The 21,785-nt window shown below is 39.0% G+C and overlaps 1 protein-coding gene across 4 annotated transcripts in view; it reads right to left on the minus strand.

The window, feature by feature from the left end:
* LOC131942064 (short transient receptor potential channel 4) overlaps window positions 1-21,785 on the minus strand; it is a 173,082-nt gene that overhangs the window by 134,766 nt on the left and 16,531 nt on the right. For 3 of the 4 annotated variants that reach the window (XM_059301768.1, XM_059301767.1, XM_059301765.1), the window contains exon 1: window positions 1,528-1,726. The exons of the other annotated variant lie outside the window; for it this stretch is intronic. The gene's annotated coding sequence lies outside the window, so the exon portion shown is untranslated. Of the gene's footprint in view, window positions 1-1,527; window positions 1,727-21,785 lie in introns of those variants that run through there. 4 annotated transcript variants of the gene reach the window in all.

The raw sequence follows: 21,785 nt of genomic DNA on the forward strand, positions 1-21,785 counted from the left end.
TGTCATCGATGACTAGCGTCAGGCGTCAGTAGCGAGTCAGAACGAAGAGTAGCGCCATTAAGGAATCAACGACCCCAGAATAGACAGCTACAGCAATACACAACAATAGTTACAGCGGGAGACAAACAAGAAATCAATAAGAGATTTGGTTACAGAGAGTATCTTTCGTCACGTGACTAGCCTTTTGGCTCGGAGGCTAAGCGATGTCTTCTGATTACACTGAAATACGTAAGTGTGTATGCGTGTGTGTGTGTGTGTGTACATACGTGTATGTGTGTGTGTACATGTGCGTATGTGGGTGTGTGTGCGTGCTTGCGTGTGTGTGTGTGTGTACATACGTGTATGTGTGTGTGTACATGCGCGTATGTGGGTGTGTGTGAGTGCAGACAGGCGGGTCGCTGGTAACTCAGAGGGGATAAGACGAGCAGAAAGGACCGGAAATAGATCTCTAAGGAAGGATTAGCGGGATTTAGATCTCCGATGCTATAGGAGTTTTTTTTGGTCTCTCAATTCTGTGGGCGATTATTGCACGCCGTTATGGGACTGAATTAAAGACATTGAGATGTCATACACCGTGCAACCACACACACAAACACACACACACACACACACACACACACAAACACACAGACACACACACACACACACACACACACATATATATATATATATATATATATATATATATATATATATATATATATATATATATATATATATATATATATATATATATATATATATATATATATATATATATATATATATATGTTTATTTATATTTGTATATATTGTCTCGAAGACCAACGCAGTATGTCCAAAATATAAAATTTTATTTCCATATAAAAACAGGCAAAGTTTTATATTGGAACGTTTAAAAAACACTATTATTCACGTTTTCTGACATTTTACATGACAATGTGTGCTCTGGTAGCTTGTATTATTGTAAATGTATGTATAGATGTACACTGATTTTAAAATAAACGTGGAAATACTACATTTGGCTTGTGTATGGTTTTGTACATACAAACACTCATATATAGAGGGCTGCAACCACACATTTCCAGCGCACTCGGTTTTGGGCTGTTCCCTTAATCTGTGCCCACTTTCTTCATATATATATATATATATATATATATATATATATATATATATATATATATATATATATATATATATATATATATATATATATATATGTGTGTGTGTGTGTGTCTGTGTGTCTGTGTGTAAAATGTTCATGTGTCACACAATTTTAAATAATTTTTAGATTTTAAACCAAATACTAAAGTAGGCCTACTTGCTAATATTAATAGCTTTTGTAATAAATTATGTAAATTTCTAAATTTATTACAGACCAACAGATTTTGTTCTAACAGATTCAGGTCTACCTTCACTGTAAAATGCATCAACATTAAACATATTACCTGATGCATCATTCATACTACATTAAAAAACCCTGATGAACTGTAGTATAAATTGGGTAACATACATACATACATGCATACATATATATAAATATCTTACCGGTTGTCCAGATGTCACTCGAGGTCTATGACCGGGAATTTCCAAAATAAAAATATTTCGCATCACGAAAGGAAGCCATTGTAAAATTACATCCAGGAGAGATAACTCTTACATAACGACAAAACTTTTTTTTTTCAAACTGAAGTGGTCATCCAGGTTAGCCGGACACAAGTGGAACATAATCCAAGAAACGCATCCATTATCCACGAAGGCACGATCAGAATGAACGCGGACACGCGTTGTGTTGACGGGCGGGGATCCGGCTGATTTTTACTGCATCTTTTTCTCTCGCTCCCCGTACGTTCGCGCTTACCTTGCTGGGCGCGCGTGAGCAGTGCCTGACGGTGCATGAGTTCAGGCACGTGACTTGGTGGGGGGGGGGAGGACGGTGTTTTAAGATGAGTGGACGGGAGGGTCGGGTGATGGACATATCCCGTGGGGGTCGGGAAAGAAAGTAGGGGGTGGGGGTGTAAATGGATTGTGTCGATAGGAGTTTGTAGTAGGTGTTAAAGGAGATGAGGGGTCGGTTTAAGACAGTCTGTGATGTCTTTAAGACAGTCTGTGATGTCTTTAAGACAGTATGTGATGTCTTCAAGACAGTCTGTGATGTCTTTAAGACAGTCTGTGGTGTCTTTAAGACAGTCTGTGATGTCTCTAAGACAGTCTGTGATTCTTGTCTCTGCTACCTCTACTTATATACATGTTCTGTCAAGATGTTATACATTGATTCATAACCGTCTGTTTTGTAAAACACAACACATTTTCTGTAACATTAGCAAATATGAAAAAAATATACATTTGAAAGTAAAAAAGTTATTTGAATTGGTAGTAGGAGCAACCTTTACATAGGTAAACAAGTGAATTTGAAAAGAAATATATTTCGGAAAATAAATTGATGGTGGTAATGAACTTTTTCGAGGCGGTAAAGACAAAAATCAAAATTATGATAAGAAAGAGATAAATTAAGACACAGCAGACTTTGTAGTATAAGCAATTTCCTGTATCTCGGTGTTTGTTTTATGAGATTATTTTAGCACATACAAAATACCCATTAAATGCCATCATAACAAATGAACAGTTAGACATATTTCATTTTGTAACTCATTTTGTTCATGCTGTTTCTAATTAAATTTCTCGACATTTCAGACTCATAATTCAAATTATATATTTTTTTCTTTTTGAAAGACGTTTTTGAAACTTTGACTTAATTTTACCTTCCCGTGTAGTAAGTATGAAAATAAAATTATGGTGTGTTTTATGTCAGGTTGAATTATAAATCCAGCAGAGGGTTCAACATCAGACGTGAGCCGACACATGTATGATGCATACATTTGACGTCTGCTTCAAGAACCACATCCTCTTCTCTTTTCCCGTTTATGCCTTAAACACACAGGACAGGTGAAGTAGAGTTCATCATGTTGATAGTGTGGTCAACGCTAGGACCAGCCACCTTGATTTCCTTAACGTGAGTCCACCCAGCTTAGATGGATATCTAAGCTGGGTGGACTCAGGGACATTCTACAGACTCTAGCCTGGGATCCGACCTCGAGACTTTGAGCGCTACCTTCTGACCACACCGTCCATGACCCACTTGACTGATAATTTCAAACACTTTATGAAATGTGAGTATTCGTCGAATAAAAAAGATATTTGTGCTAAATACAAAAATCGTTGTTTGCCCTAGACGCACCAAAGCAGAAAAAAGGATGAGGGGTCTTTTGACTCAGTAATAAAAATTTAAATATAAGAAAATGATATTTTTAAATGGGAGGGGGGGGGGGGGGGAGGGGGGGGGGCGTTCCCTATTCCTCGAATTACTCGAACGATTAAAAAAGTAATTTACTTTAAAAAATGCTTGAACTTAAATGTCGTGACGAGCTTTTGAAAAAAGGAGTCGATATTATTTGTTAACATTTTGTTAAGTTCCAGTGTTGAAGTAGGAGGTTGAAATGGCGGGGGGGGGGGGGACAGATATGATAACAAAAGAATAGAACTGTGCATAATCAATTAAACTTCAACGTCATTTAAACATCGGCTGAGCATTTTCTTAAGCAAAACTACTCACTGTCTCGCGTGCGTTCATAGCGGTCGTCCTTCACCTCAAAGTCTGGTAAGGTGAAGGTTAAAACTGACTAAAACAAGAGAATAAATTTCAAAGTTGAAAACTGCGTGCTAGCAAATCTTCGAAAATCGCCGGTGTAACTTGTGAGAAGAGTTTCGATTTGGTATCGAGATGGTAGCGAGGGCGTTAAACCGAAACGTTAATCTGAGGACGTTAAACTCGGGACGTTAAACTGTGTACGTCCAGGGTTAAACAGATAAATCTGCTGGAGTTGGCCGCCATTTTGTTTGAGAAGTGGGGCGATAGCGTGAGAAACTTCCGGAAGTGAGCACCATAAGTTCTCGCGCGCCTGGGGAAAAGAATGGTATCGACCTTGGGGGAAGAATGGTATCGACCTTGGGGGAAAAATGGTATCGACCTTGGGGGAAGAATGGTATCGACCTTGGTGGAAGAATGGTATCGACCTTGGTGGAAGAATGGTATCGACCTTGGTGGAAGAATGGTATCGACCTTGGTACAAGAATGGTATCGACCTTGGTAGAAGAATGGTATCGACCTTGGTAGAAGAATGGTATCGACCTCATTTTGACCACGGTATCGAATATTTTTAGATGGTATCGATATGTTTGAATATAAACATTCGATTACGAATACCGATTTTAAATTTACTATAGATTTTTAAATATTGCTAGTTCAAATTTTTTCAAAATAGGAACATAGGCTTGGTGTAGCTTAATGGCTTTGGTATTCTGATTTAATGTTTCTGTGTAGAGTTTATGTTTGAGTGAGTTTCTGCTAAATATATGTTGAGATTTCAATAAAATTGTTTACTGTGTGGGTTGTCTAATCAAATTGTACGTCTAATGATTCGTCAGTAGCAGCTATGAGCAGTAGAGTAGACGTGTGTGTTCCTTATTAATACAGGTGTAGTTAGTTCCACGATGATTTAACAATAAAGCTCACTTAGGTGGTCAGGTCTGATGAGACAGGTAACTACAAGGTGTAAGGTGTGTTGTTGTGTTTTGTCTGCTTTTATAATGAATGTGTAGGGTGTATTGCTGTGTTTTGTTACGGAATATTAATGTAGGGTGTTTTGCGTTTTGTCTGCTATTATAATGGATGTGTCTGGTCTGTTGTTTTACGATATGTTTATGGTCTAATGTAAACAAAGTCTGGTCTGTTATAAAAATATCTGGTCTGTTTTCCAAAAGTCTGGTCGCTGGTCTGCTCTAAATCTTGCCAGACATTCTTTTACTACAATGTCTGGTGTAAAAATGTCTGCTCTGTCGTGAAACAAATGTCTTGTTTTTGGTGTCAAAAATGTCTGGTCTGCCGAGAATCACCAGTTGTCCATATTCTGCTTTCAACAACACTGACTTGGCACAATAAAACAACCAGAAATATTTACCCCCCCCCCCCCCACCCCCACCCCACCCCTCCCCCCTACCCGTGGATCCGTAAGGTCGGCAGGGAAAACGGAATGTTACTTCCAGCTGACCAGTTCTCTGGTTTCAGTACCGGACCTCGGCACGGCTGGAATGGCCAGATGTTTTGGTTGGCACCAGGGTCCAAGAAATGCTGCCACGTCGATATTTCTCATCTCCGAACAGACTTTGGCTTTCGTCAAGCGGTGGCGGAACATTGGAGAGCTTGAAATTAGGTTAACGTTTTTTTTTTTTTTAAATAAATCTTAACATAAATATCTGTTAAAAGATACCCAGTATGTCGCTTATAATGGGATCGTGTCCATGGTTTTCTTAGCAGAAGTAATTAATTTATTGCCTGGCACGACTAATTAGTTTTTTTTTTTTCATTTTTAAAAAAAAATTCCGCGTCGAAAGATTTGTAGAGTAAAAATATTTTGTGTTATGTTTCGGCGTGGAAGTACGGGAAGCGTTATTTTTGCTAGTATCTTCGTTGTAAGTATAACCTTGTTCCAATTTTAGCTCTAACTCTAACTCTTTTTCTAACCCTAAAACTGAACTTAATCTCGACCCTGACAGTAATACTGAAAGAATAAATAAAACACTTCATCTGATGCTAGTACGTTCTTTGTATTTTTTTTTCTGTACATGTTTTAGTTTCTACTCGGTTTATTCTAAAAATATTTAAAAAATAAAGAAAATAAATTTTGTTACAAGGTCACCGTCTTGCAAACAAGGCCACAGGAATAGTGAAAGAGCCTCACGCGGCCCATGAGCCGTCAAACAAACACAACCCAGCGAAGATCTGGTCTATCTCATCTGAGCCAATTATCAAATCTTTAGCATGTTTAATCTGCTATAGTGAGACATTGGTCACCGATATTCGATGAAAGATCGAACTAGTCGAAGGAATGACTCGAAACACATTTGAAGCAGCTGTTTTGTTAGAAGATGGTTGGGATGTGTATGTGTGTGTGTGTGTGTGAGAGAGAGAGACAGTGTGTGTGTGTGTAGCATAATGTGTGGGATGTGTGTGCGTGTGGCTTGGTGTGTGTGTGGCTTGATGTGTAACGGTGTGTGTGTGTGACTGGGTGTGTGGGATGTGTGTGTGTGGCTTGGTGTGTGGGATGTGTGTGTGGCTTGGTGTGTGGGATGTGTGTGTGGCTTGGTGTGTGGAATGTATGTGTGTGTGTGGCTGGATGTGTGGGGTGTGTATGTGGCTTGGTGTGTGTGTGGCTTGATGTGTAGAATGTATGTGTGTGTGTGGTTGGATGTGTGGGGTGTGTATGTGGATGTGGATGGTTGGTTAAATGCTGATATAATCAATGAAGATGCAGTCGAAAAGGGTGTAATAGGAATTAATCTAGTTTTGCATGATGATTTGTCGTCCAAAAAAGCTAAATTTACCCCCACTTTTTGCGGTATGTTCTATAACAAATACACCACGAAGAAGGTCTTACACATCGAGTCCTAGTAAAAGATGGGTGTAAAAACATCAAGTCGGGGGGGGGGGGCTGAAAGAATAGTTTGATTGACGTTTGGCAATATATTATCACTATTAAACTGAAGGGTGGATCTGAGTAAAAAGTTGAAAGGGTCGACTTTTAATAACGCATGTTCGACCCACTGTGCTTCGGGATACGAACAGCGATTCAGGAAACGAATAAAACAGAAGTCCCGAAAAAACAAAACAAACTGTAAGTCGAATTAACACACATTCAATCAAGAATAAATTAGCAACTCCTAACTGCTTTATCAGAAACTTTTCTTTTTCTTCGCTCTTAATTGTTGTTGGATGGGATTTCCTCCAACACGATTAAGTATTACGTGTTAACCTGTTATGCGCCGTTTCTCTGGATCAAATACCCAATACAAATGGTCAGAGGAAATTAACACATTATTCAGGACATCATCATCGAACGGATATAAGCACAGACCATCAGTAACGGCACAAGCAACACATCTCCTACAAACCCCACAACCAGAAAATCTTCTGTCCCTCAACCCACATAAATCAGAACACACACCATCCCCACGCCCCATAATCGTGAATGTATTTCACTTACAACTATCACTCCCCCCCCCCAACCACAAAACAAAAACACACCCCACAAAAAACAAACTACACAACCGCTCATAACAAATCCAACACCCCACAAATAACAAACACCACACCCCACACATAACAAACCCCACACCCCACACTTAACAACCCCACATCCCACACAAACAAAACACTCCCCTCTAACTTCAAACTAAGCAACAGCTGACACACTCACACACCATCACAAAACGCACAATCAACATCCAGTCTAATTAATAAACCAAGTAATTAAATTATTTCCCCTTACGATAGAGTTCCTGTTCTTGTCCCTACATAGACCGTGTCATCAATAAAAGGCGAGGTAACACAATCAACCACTGTCTGATGAAGCAGTACATCAACAAAAAATCAATACATTCGTTAATTAAACTCTGACGTACCTCAACATTATTGTCTAGTGGACGATGCAATTATTCGAGACTCTCCTCCGCTGAAGTTTGTTTTGTAGGGTTGTAATTTTTTTTTACTGCTTTGTTTACCTTAAGATGTCATTGTTTACCTTAAGATGTTGTTGTTGTAAAGGTCGACAATCACGTTTTTAATTTAGTGCTTGCGTGGAAGGTGGGGTTAGAGCAACCAGTTTTGATATAGGTTAAAAGTGGGGCAGCCATGACCAGTAGCGTAGCGAGGGGAGGTGGGGCGGGGGGGGGGACATATGTCTCCGGGTGCCGACCTTATGGGGCGCCAAAATGGGTTGGAAAAATAAAAATGAAAGCTTGAGGGGGGTGCAAATCGAAAGTTTGGTGGGGGGGGGTGCAAATCGAAAGTTTGGTGGGGGAGGGGGGGTGCAAATCGAAAGTTTGAGGGGGGGGGGGTGCAAATCGAAAAGTTTGGTGGGGAGGGGGGGGTGTGTGCAAATCGACAGTTTGAGGTTGAGGAGGGGGTTGCAAATCGAAAGTTTGTCCCCGGGCTCCGGTAATGGTCGCTACGCCTCTGGTCATGACTAGTTTTTATACAGTCTAGGGGCGGGGCGTCAATGACCATTTTAAGCATAAAGGCCAGGGGAGGATTAAGCTGGAGGCTGATGGTGAAATCTCGACGTTTTACACCTTCCTTGGTAGAAAATTCGCAATCTTGTCTGAATATTTGTCCCAGTGAATGTTTGCTAATACGTTAACTTGAGAACCGTTTCAGTTCGATGGACGAGATTTCATCTGTAACTTTTTAATCCTATAGTTCAATTTTATAACAATTTTCCGATCATTTTGTGCTAGATATCGCAGATTGGACTAAATATCGTCATGATATCTGGTTTGTACATGTACATTAAGGATTTGTCAAGTCTTCTAAATAAGATCATGCCTAATTAACTTCTAATTAAGCAGTTGTCACAATTTAAAAGCATGGGCCGCTACATAGGATTTCAAACACAACCACAACTTCCTTTGTCACATACTAAATGTATACCGTGTTCGGCTTATTGTTTCTAAGCTCAAAATCTTCGTGTTCGTCTGGTTTGTTATAAAGCCAATTAATAGGCATAAGTAATGTTTACAGTTGAATGGTTTCTATTCTATAGATAGCATACTAGCCTGCGGTACTTGAACAATAACAGAGAATGGATGCGATTTGGTTACTGCAGTTTTATTTTACTCAATCACAATTTAGAAGACATCGTCCCTTCATATGACGAGGTCAAGAAACATATGAACTCTACTTCATCTGCCCAATGGATTGCTAGGTCTAGATGATTCTTTACTTTACACTTTGGAAGAGTAAAATTAAATTATTTTTCATGTTATATTATAATTTAAATTAAAAATATCTTTTGATACTATGCAGTGAATGCAACAAGCTAGAAGAATTATAAATTATTACCAACAAAGCTTTGTTTTGTGCAGTTAAAATAATAAACTGTTAGGAGAGAGGGATGACACCAAACCTAAAATGCTAAATTGTTTAGAGGGGGATGGGTGGCCCTCTCAGCTACCGCACTGGGTGACGCCCGTCCTTGTGACGCCGCTGTCATTCACAAGCGAGCAGCCACACTGCTTCAGATGACGTAATAGTCGCAGGGCCCCTGAAAATGTTCAGCAAGGGGGGGGGGGGAATCCAGGCTAAATTAGCATTAGATATCGGCTAAAGACCGGGCAGAACTAAGTGATCCGTTTTAAAATAGATCTAAAGGTTAGGTTGTATTGAGATTTGAGGCAATAACCATCTTTTAGTACATATCCAGGTTAGATAGAAAGATTGTGTTAACTGTACGTATGTTATAATGACTTAATTAAATGTTGAGATGACCAACGAGTTACACAGAACTTAATTATTTCTAGCTGAGTTGATATCGGATTATTTTTACCTTTGCCTTTATAGTAATGTCGCAATAGTGACCTATTGGCGCAGTAACATATTAGTGCAATGACCTGTTGGTGCAGTGACCTACTAGTATAATGACCTGTTGGTGCAGTGACCTTTTAGTGCAGTGACCTTGTGAGTGCAGTGACCTTGTGAGTGCAGTGACCTGTTGGTGCAGTGACCTGTCGCTACATTGACCTTAATTTCCAGTGATCTCTCCCTACAGATGTGTCAATCACGACAGCCCAGAAGATTCAGGCTCAGTGTAAACACTTCACAGTCGTCTATCTACTATCAGTAAATACGTTTGAATGCATGCCTAACACATGCTGTAGTCAAATTAAAAAAAAAACATTTAGGGGAACTGCAATAACTACGGCTAATGTAAAGGTCAGATTCGTTCGTTTAGATAAAAAAATAGAATAAAAAAACCCAACAACAAACGGAGAGATGATTTCCAGTCCAAGTTTTTATGCTAAAGCGTGACGTCGCGTGCAACATGATGACGCTGTCGCACGCCCCAGCACGAGGTAAACTGGGGACATCTCGTGAGGTACGCGAGAATCTCGTTGTGGGCATGTCGGGATAGGAACCTTCAGCGTACAACTGCTACAACTGCAACACGCGTGCCAGTTACACATTTAGCGCTGCTAGAAATTGGTGAGTAATCCTTGCATTAATACTAATACAACAGTACTCACCGACCTCTCAGTAGTCTATAAATAGAAATACTTGGGAAAAAAACCTCACTATTATCGTACTCTACTTCATCTACCTAGTGTGATTTAAGGACTGACGGGAAAAGATGACGATTATATATACATAATATGATATAACCCCCCCCTAATCTCGAGATATCTATCAAACGGATATTTTCAATTTTTGGTACGAAGATGTGAGGCGCTTCCATAGGCCTTTTAAAGAAATTAATTAATCAAGACGACTAAAATACTTATAAGCTTTAAGATGGGAGTGATGTGATTCTGATCGTACAGACTGTGTGTCCTTTGGTCTCGGTTAACATGTGGTTTTTTGACTTATTATTGGCCTTCGGAAAAATGGTATTAAGGACTTGGCTTTTGGGAAAATTTGGTTTTGGGGATCGGCCTTCAGACAAAGGGTATTAAGGACTCGGCTTTTGGGAAAATTTGTTTTTTGGGGATCGGCCTTCAGACTAATGGCTTTTGTGTGATTAGCTTAAGGACAAATGGCTAATAGGTGATCGGCCTTCAAACAAATGGGTTTTACTTGAATAACCTTCTGGCAAGGGGCCAAGGGTCAAGGCCATTAGATGAATGGTTTTAATGGAATCGGCCTTCGAAAGAATGGGTTTTACGGGATCCACATTTGGACGCTGATCGATCGAAAGGCTGGTGAATTGGATCAATATGTCGTAAATCCCAATATAAAAAACAACTAAACTCTGCCGCAAATTCTTTATTTTGCTAAACTTACTTTAATTAACAAGACCTCCACCCCCATGTAACTAGAAAATAATTTAGTAAAATAATAGTTAATGTTAAATAAACGGTTCCAAAACTGTTCTAACGACCAACCATATTAAAGTACAGGCGCACTCTAAGAACGGATGTGGTCGATCTCTGGACATGAGACACCACGGACCTTCTACTTCCGGTGTTGGTCTTATCCTGGTACTTGGTGCCATCTTGGCCCCACAGGAGCCATGATTTGTTGGCCCAGTGCGGCTCTATTCCATCCGTCAAGTCCTGGAGTTTCGCTTGAAGATTCCAGTACGTCAGGGGAGTATTCGTTCAGTTATATAATGATGTATTCGAATACGTCAGGGAAGTAATCGTTCAATCAAGTAATGATCTATTCGAATACGGCGAGGGAGTACTCGCTCAGTCATGTAATGATCTATTCGAATATGTCAGTAGAGTACTCGTTTAGTTATGTAATGATCTCTATGATGTCCAAGTCATATTTATAAATGTGATGTTTAGCCAAGTCATATTTATTTGTATGATGTCTGGCTAAGTCATATATATCGGAGTGATGTCTAGCTAAGTCACATTTTCTGTGTGATGTACAGCTAGGTGATATTGATCTGTGTGATGTCTAGATAAGTCATATATATCGGAGTGATGTCCAACTAAGTCATATTTACCTATGTGATATGTAGCTAAGTAAGTTTTGTCCGTGTGATGTCTAGCTAAGTCACATTGAACTATGTCCATGTGATCTCTAGCTAAGTCATATTTTTTGTGTGATGTCTATTTAGCTCATTCGACTGCATGCAATTTAAATATTGTGTCATACGAATCACTAATTTCAGAATACTAGTTCGATATCTACATAACCATTTTACGATTTTTTTTGACACACTTCCTGATATTTAATTCAAGATGACTTGTTCGAATTTATTCTCAGTTATATTGGTTTATTCAATTGTGCATATAATCAGAAAGAGCTTGCTGTTACTGAAAAAAAGTGTTTTATCGTTTTGTTCGATTAGTTCATCATACTTTTCCAGTCAATACCATCATCCCACTCTCCTCCCCCCCCCCCCCCCCCTCCATCAATAAGAATAACCGTTACCTACCAGCCATTCTGAGGCGTATAAAAAGATCAAACTTAATAAACTTCACTATTGTTGGTATTTCAATACGAGGTCTTACGCAACTTTGATTCGAAAACGAGTCTAGAAAAAAACTTTTGTCCATAACCAGACAGCACACATCTGTGTTGAAAAAGAGGCGGTGGTCAACAGCTAGTTCACAACGAGGCTACACACTACTCTGCTGTAAGCCACAACGAGGCAAAGATTTTTTTCAGTAGAGATCGAGGCTCTACATCCTATCTTTTAACCCATGTTGATATACATTCGTCAATGTGATTGTTTAAATTCATCTTGATGCAGGTATCACTGATTTTTTGTTGGCACAGCTACATATGTTCACATTCATTCAAATAAATCACACACACATACGCACACACACACACACACACACACATAAAAAAAAACACCCGCACACAAAGACGATCATAAAACGCTGGACTATATTCGTAGATAATTCCCGTGCCAATTCCAGACCTAAATTTTAGACTTGCTTACCTCGTCATTAGCAATGTGGTCCCAGCAGGCGGCCAAAAAACTCTCGGCAGACGAGACACACTCCCCCACCTCCCCCCTCCCCCTCACTCCGCCTCCGGAAGGCTTCAGAGTCCCTTACAAAATGACGGCTCCGCCATTATGAGATCTCTGACGGAGCCGCTAATGAGCCCATTAGTCGGTGGTGGCATTTCAACAAGGTGGTAGAGAAGTCTCCATTCTTTTCACGTGAACAAACCTGAGTGACTTGTTCAGCCAATTGTTCATAGGAGTCAACAGATTTAATCACCTCGAATTCACTTGACTATCATATATATGTATACACACATATACACACAAACACACACACGTAATATATATATATATATATATATATATATATATATATATATATATATATATATATATATATATATATATATGTATATACATATATACTTATATATGTAGCTTTATGTATGCATATATATATATATATATATATATATATATATATATATATATATATATATATATATATATATATATATATATATATATATATATATATATATATATATATATATATATGTGTGTGTGTGTGTGTGTGTGTATTTTACATTAAAAAAACAAATTCACCCAAACACTACGCCTCTAAATGGTTTCTGTCAGCTTTTAGGACAGCAAGCGATAATTTCATCAACTTAATTAAAACACAAACTTAAGTAAACCTTGAGGTCTTCAGTCCATTGTTTGACGGCACCTCCACGTTTAATTTGTGTAGACTCACACATACACACACACACACACACACACACACACACACACACACACACACACACACACACACGCACGCATGTAGCCTTATCGACCAAGGAACATGCGCTATAGTATTTTGTTTGTTTGACATGAATTTTTGAACACATGCGGTGTAAAAAACTCAAGCCATTAAAATGGTTTTACAGCCGGAGTTACAGTTTGTGCCTCATGTCGTGTCCATTTATCAAATATTAATCTCAGGTTATTGTTTTAAAATTGGGTGCGTTGGCCAACATTTAATGTTTTTATTTCCTGCTTGACATGCAGTTTATTTTTAAACCCCCACTTGACCCGCGGGTGACCCAAGTTCTCGCAGATTATCGTAATCCATTTGATTATAGTATTTCAAGATTTAAAAAAAAGTTTTATTGATATTTATAATTAATTAAGGACGGCATGGTCGAATGATAGGAATTACAAGTGCTACCTCGTAAGTCGCGAGTTCGGATCTTATCTTCGAGTCAGTAGGACGTCCCTGAGTTCACCCAGTTCTAATGGATACTTGACTCACGTTAGGGAAACTGAAGTGGGTTGACATAGTGCTGATACCCCCCCCCCCCCCGTATATCTCGAGGTAATTGAAACAGACTTTACTTTGTTTGACCCTTGTGTTGGAGCAAGAACGGGATATAATCATCCCATTTTAGGCGGATAGTGTATTTGTTTTCTTTTAGACATATAGTCTATAGTTGAATATAATAAGTTTTAGTAATAGGAAAAAACAAACAGTGTAATAGAATTATTTTTAACACCTCTGTTATACCATATCTTCTGTCTATTGTTTAGCTGACTTCTTTGTTAGTTCAATATGATGTAGAACATATTACTCCATAAATAGAACAAAATATTCTAGGAATAGAACAAAATGTTGGGCTACCATGAATAGAACAATATGTTTTATAAACGCAACGAAATGTCCAGGAATGGAAAAAAAATTCCAGGAACGGAACAAAATGTACCAAATGTAGAACCGAAAAGAATGCTATCATCAAAATGTTGAGATATTCCAACAATAAAGTCTAAAAATGCTGGGACAAGAGCAGATCTAATTTGATGATGAAATCCATCGATTTTTTAAATGGTGATTTAGGGCTTCGACCGCTAGAGCAGGGACTAAAATTTTTGACATTTTACAATTTGAAAGGAGATTAACTAACATAACAGCCTTACGTTCTCCCCACCCCCGCGCCTCTATACAACAGACCACCCCCACCCCCTTATCTTTGTACAACCCGACCCCCAACTGTGTGGTATTTTAGTACACGATGTCAGTTTCAGTAGAAGTAATACCTTAAAACTTGATATTTAGCAGTGGGGGCTATACGTTATATTTTTGGCAATACCATAACTTTTTAGCTTTTATACCAACACAACACATTTCTATGCTAAACGACAGCACAGCAGCTGAAAGGTAGTATTACTCTTGAAAGTTATCGTCTCAATATTGTTTTCCAAAACATGAAGAACAAACATTATTTGTCATTTTTGCATCTTCGTCTGCTATGTTTTTTCAAACACGTCATTAGATGGTAGTTCTTCGGTTCTAAGTGCCCGTTTAAATGAAGGCGGGTAGTTGCATAGTAAGTCATCAGTTAAATCATGTTTAAAAATTCAACTTTATTTAGAAATAAAAACTGACAGGAATTAATAAATAGGTCCACATTTAAGTTAAGATAGAAAAAAAAAGTCCGACCTAAAACCAACTTGTTTTTAACGTCTCCATCAATTATTAGGTTCGCACTCAGTAGGTCATAAGCCAAAAGGTCCACTGTATGATAAATGACCTCAGGTCAACTCGTCAAGAAACGGTTTCTACTTCCGCCGTGAACTCTGAACTCTCGAGTGACGAGACTTCATGACGACGCGAGATGTTGCAGACGTCAGCCAGAGCAGCAGACGATGACACGTCGAGAGACTTTCGGTGCAAAACGCCAGCTAACGGGTCCGTTAATTAACGAGGGAGAGGGGTGGGGTGGAGGGGATTTCTAGAAATATAAATATTGTTCTAAGACTACCCTCCCCATATATTCTAGTTTGATTCAGATAATTTTTAACAGGAAATTTTTTGGCGTTACTAGCAAAGTTCAGATTAATTTGAAACAAATATCGATACCTTCAAGTATTGATTACACTAAACTACGATTTTCATGGATTGGCATCGATATATATAATTATCTTCTGTGAGACGCTAGAAAACAAGCTGTAAGCGCGCTCCCTACCACCCCACACCCACATGGTCTGGTGAACTGTGGTTCACGCTAAATGTTTACAATCATAGAGCGGGTTTAGTGACGGCTATTAGGGGCAGATAATTTAGTTTGAAACTATTTTAAACTTAGGGGAAGTAACTAAGAGGAAGCTGCTTTCACGGGGGGGGGGGGGGGGTTAGAGTAGGGGTTGGGAGAAAGGAGGGTGGGGGTAGTATCGTTCTTAACTACCTACTGATAGTGTTTTAAAGCAAATATTTTCAGTGGCAGCATTGGTACTGTCGAATTCACAAATTATGAAATACTGAAAAGTAGAAAATAAAACAACTAAATAGCGGCGTATGATACGCCGCGGGTCGGCTCGTACCATATATTTAAAGTCCCGAGTTCAAATTCCAGGGCAGATGAGGCTCGATATCTCGACAGCCACCCATCTAGGAGAGACAACTCCTAATTCAAACAACTGCTGCCTTGTAGTTTGTTCTTGGATGGACTATATGGAAGTAAATCCAGAAAGGAACTTTTAAGGAAGGCAGGTTCAACTCCTATTTGGCGCATAACAAGTTGACACATTATATTTAACTGTGTTGGAGGAAATCCAAGATTAAAATTAAGGACGAAAAAGAAGGAGCTATTATATTTTATTTTAGTTTCATTTTGTTTACACCTCCTAGTTTTGCTAAATGTTTGGTTGGTTCTCTAATATTGAGTTTTTTAAAAGCTTCTTTCAAGGGTATGGGGGGGGGGGGAGGTATGCACCCCAGTACACGTACGCAGAGGCGTAGCGACCCTTCCCGGCGCCCGGGGACATACTTTCAATTTGGCGCCCCCCTCGGGAGCAAATTTTCGATTTGCACCCCCCCCCCCCCCTCGAACTTTTCATTTGCACCCCCCCCCCATAAACTTTCGATTTGCACCCCCCCTCAAACTTTCAATTTGGCGCCCCCCCCTAAGGTCGGCGCCCGGGGACATATGTCCCCCCCCCGCCCCCCCCTCGCTACGCCTCTGCACGTACGAGAAATATAATTTACGAGCCGACCCGCGGCATATCATACGCCGCTATTTAGTTGTTTTATTTTCTACTTTTCAGTAATTCATAATTTGTGAATTCGACAGTACCAATGCTGCCACTGAAAATATTTGCTTTCAAACACTATCAGTAGGTCATTAAGGACGATATTACCCCCACCCTCCTTTCCCCCGACCCCTACCTTTTACCCCTCCCCCCCCCCCCCAGTGAAAGCAGCCTCCTCTTAGATATTTTCCCTAAGTTTAAAATCGTTTCAAACTAAATTATCTGCCCCTGATAGCCGTCACTAAACCCAGCTCCACGAACGTAAAAATTTAGAGTGAACCACAGCTCACCAGACCATGTAGGGGTGGGGTGGTAGGGAGCGCGCTTACAGCTTGTTTTCTAGCGTCTCCCAGAAGAGAATTATATATATATAGATACAGAAAATATATTAACTCGTGTTCGCCCCCCCCCCTGAAATGTAAGTGCACCAATAATAAACTATGCATTAAGCATGAATAAACATAGGGTAATAGAATCATTAAGGTAGGCGAAAGTAAAAAGGTAACTTTCAATACCTGTAGAGCAGGATTGGAAAAACAAGGTATAATGTAGATGTTATGAGATCGAATAATAAATGAAGACACATACACAACGCATTTACACACATTTATTACAAAATTCTTTAAAATTTGATTAGGATGAATTTATTAAGAATGACAATACTTCTTCTTCTTTTTCTTCGTTCTTAATTATTAGTGTTGAAGGTGATCGAGATTTATCTGCCAGTGCGTTTGAACTCGAGACTTTGTTCGAATTTATCAACCATGAGCTTTTTTTGCCGACTCGACCACGCCTCCAACACAATTAAGCGTTACGTGTCAACTGGTTATGCGCCATTGAGGCCATTGACTCCGATTTCAGCCTGCTTTTCTTTTTGGATTTGCTTCCATAGCCTTTGTCCAACCACGAACAAACTACAAGTTGTTTAATTTTGGAGTTGTCTCTCCTAGAAGAGTGGCTGTCCCCAGCTAACGAGCCTCATCTGCCCGGGGGTTCGAACTCGAGACTTTTCGGTTTAGCAACCATGAGCTTTACCGACTCGACCACGCCGACTCCTATGACAATACTAAAAAATTAAAACAATTTTATTTTTTTATTTTTGTTCCGTTAACGCTAAAAACTACACGCAAGATAAATCCTTGTTTTTATAATATCTTGTCTAAATCATAGTTGGCGATGTTCCTTAACTATGACAAGAGAACATTAGGAAGAAATGCATCCGGGATATGTGATATTCCTGATCCAAGATTAAAATTAATTAACGTAATGCGGAAAAAACCAAAAGGCTGTTAAAATAATATTTTATTACAAGAATTTAATTGTAATTTATGAAAAACGTATAAAGACAGTTACTTTGTTGCATTCGTTTTTGATAAACCATTTGCATTATTATTTACTTCACGAAGTTAAGAGATATACTTTTTGTGACAATATAACGAGTCGTATGTCAAAATAAGGCTAAACAGCTGGCTTCAGAACTTTTAATATTATGTTCAGAAATGAGCTCAAACTTTGCAAAAATCCTGTATAATATGTACACACATTTAAAGTGAAAAAATTCCTATCAATGTAAATCTACAACAGTCCTCAATATATCGAATAATGATCATAGTAATGCAACAGCGGAAGACTTCGGGGAAAGGATAATATACGCTACCAATATTACATGTCTGTGGCATATAAAGTGAAAAAAAAAAAAGAAAAAAGAAAATCAAGACGGATCAACCATTAGAGCATTTATATATTGGCCAATATTTTAACCATAGTCCAAACCTTTTAATATACTGTTTACCACACATTTGCATTGTTAAATATTTTAACAGTCTGGCTCCAATTTGTTAACGTTGTATCCGCCACCCATAGTCATTGTTGTCAAAACTTTTTAAAAAAGGTATCGTCCTCAAGAGTAAATATTGTTCTATGTGTAATCGAATACTACTGATGAAAGTCAACGTTTGAAACCGATACTAGCACTTTCTTCACCCGATATAGTCGGGATCGATGCTGGTAACCAAGACGACTTTAAAGCTATTCGTTTCCGGGGGAGGGGGTGGGGGTGGGCACGCGATCCTAGTACTTCTCGGGTGGCAGGAACTGTGACGTCACGACGGACATCCGATTTTATCTGGGTTAGTGGGAGGAAGTGGCGGGGTTGAGGGTTCAGGGCAATGTTTTCTATGGGGTTTATGGTTAGGGTTCAGGGAAAGCGTCTCAAAAGTTCAGGGCTAGAGTTTAGAGTAAGGGTGTCGCGGGGTATATGGTTACGGTTTAGGGACGGGTGTCACGGTGTTTAGGGTAAAGGTGTCTCGGGGTTTAGGATTAGAGTTAAGGGACAGGCCGCTGCAGGATTAAGAATCAAGTTTGAAATTTCTCACCAGCAACACCGCCGAGTACCCTGAAAGACGACACAACGTTCGGGCAATTATCCCTTAATTAACGCCGCTGTGTCATGTCGTAAAAGGCTTACAGTGGGACCACGTGGTTGAATGGTAGCGCATACGACCTAACCGACCCGAAATCTGGCATTTCCAGATTCGTGTCCGTAAGACGGTCACACCTGATTCACATTTTTCTTGTGTTAAAGCCACTTTAAATTTTCAATGAGCTTGAGACGTGTGATCTACCTAGAGCCACACCCCCCCCCCTCCCGAAAAATACGTAATTAGTATTTTAAACAAACCAAAGCGTTAATTCTTTCTCTACATTCGCCAAAAAAGAATTTTGTTTTGTTTTGCAACTTTCCATTGAGAGCAGCAGAGAAAAAAAATCAGAACTCTTCAACACAGAAGGTGAGCGGGGCATGTACACGACCTTGACCTAGTTTCATGTCAGTTAATCTGTCATTGACACGAACACCCTGGCCATAAAACACGGCCGACATAAATATTTGTCTCGCTGTTCCCAGAATAGCCGCGTGACGTCACGCTTTCACCTGTCACCCCCCCCCCCCCCCCCCCCACCATACCCTCTTGTGATCAAACAATGGGACCACCATTAAAAAATGTCATCTAGAATTTTATCGTCACGCTCTAATGATTATGAAAGTATTGCTGGATCATGTTGGTTTTTAATGGCCCTAAGTTTTATGAAACTGTTCGATAATTTTGGTTTTTAATGCCCCTTAAGGAAAAACGCCAATAGCTTTCAGCAGACATGCTAAAACGAACAATCTTAAATTCAACACATTTTTTAACCAAACTGTAAAAAAAAAATCAAAATTAATCCACTAATGATAACCCCTAATACTCCCGGTTGCTATTACATCCGGTTTTATTACCCTACTATATATTGGACCTGCATAATTACTTCCGGTGTATTACTTCCGGTTATACTTTCTTCCGGAAGTTTTGACTGCCGGGGATTATTTTGATGGCAATGACGTGTGGATTATCAGAGATGATGGAAATGTAAGTCAAGATGGCAGGAGTTGAAATTATTCTAACTTAAAAAGAAAGAGATAAGAAAAAAACCACCACACGTTTGGTTTTTTGATCCATCAATATTCGATGTCAAATGGTTTGTGGCTGGTATTCAAGGTTGTGTACATCGAGCTTTGGTAACCAGAAAGTCAGGAGTCTCCCTCACATCTAAACCAAGTGGCGCCTAAATCCCCGGGGGAGGAACAACATTTCAGGTGGAACCCACGGGTCTGGTAGCGGGAGGGGGGTGTTTCATGAGGTCTGCTTGCTCTATGAGTACCGCTTGAGCTAGTTATAGGATAGAGAGAGATAGAGAGTTATTGATATTAGATATGAATTTGTTTCACTTCCGGGTCGAGGGTTAATAGGCAGGGCAAATACAACCCCAAATATGTCCTTACATATATATATATATATATATATATATATATATATATATATATATATATATATATATATATATATATATATATATATATATATATATATATATGTATATATATATATATATATATATATATATATATATATATATATATATATATATATATATATATATATATATATATATATGTCTGCGTGTCTGTGTAAAGGGGAAATAATTTTGAACCACACCCTATGACAAATTCCTTCCTTCGTCATTGCCTCCTGTCCCAACAAATTTAAAACACAATATTTTTGGACCTAAATAAGTTGAGTTCATGAATTACTTACTGTTTTGTAGGCCTACACGAAACACAATATTTTGGACCTAAATAAGTGGAGTTCATGAATTATCTGCAGTTTGTGTACACACGAAACACAATATTTCGGACCTAAATAAGTTGAGTTCATGAATTATTTGTAGTTTGTGTACACACGAAACACAATATTTTGGACCTAAATAAGTTGAGTTCATGAATTATTTGTAGTTTGTGTACACACGAAACACAATATTTTGGACCTAAATAAGTTGAGTTCATGAATTATCTGCAGTTTGTGTACACACGAAACACAATATTTTGGACCTAAATAAGTTGAGTTCAAGAATTATTTGCAGTTTGTGTACACACGAAACACCAGAGGAACGACTTTGGAACAACAAAAGACTTGAACTTTTGATCCCCCCAACGGACGGGTAATGGAGTTACATGGTGGAAGCCGAACTTGATACAGTGCTATGGGTTATTGTCTAGGTTACAACACAGTTAGAGATCTATTAGATATGGCACTGAACGACAAAATATACAGAAACTAGCTGGTACATGACAAACTGGATTTGACTTGGTTCCAGAGATCACTTTTCCTTGGGGGGTGGGGTGGGGTGGGGGAGAATTGTTTTTTACAAAACTTAATAGAGAGTTGTATTGGACTGTTAAAATATAAGAACTCATTATTACAGCTGATTTGGACAGTTAAAATATAAGACCTCATTATGACAGATATATTGGACAGTTAGAATATAGAACCTCATTATGACAGATATATTGGACAGTTATAATATAAGACCTCATTATGAAATATATATTGGACAGTTATAATATAAGACCTCATTATGACATATATATTGGACAGTTATAATATAAGACCTCATTATGACAGATATATTGGACGGCAAGATTACCGGGTCTTCCTAAGAAAGTTGAGTCTGTCTAAAGTCTGCTAGAACAGGGGAACATTAACAGAGTCTAGTCACATACGAGCACCCCCTCCCCGCTCCACCCTAAAAACCGGCACTCCAGCAACCATGTAAGCTGAGCCCTCAATTGCTGTCTCAGACAACTCTGGGAGGGTTGGGGGGTGGGGGAGGGAGGATGAG

Source organism: Physella acuta, unplaced genomic scaffold (genome assembly GCF_028476545.2).
Source record: "Physella acuta isolate Inbredline_101_S28 unplaced genomic scaffold, ASM2847654v3 ptg000386l, whole genome shotgun sequence".
Lineage (NCBI taxonomy): Eukaryota > Metazoa > Mollusca > Gastropoda > Physidae > Physella > Physella acuta.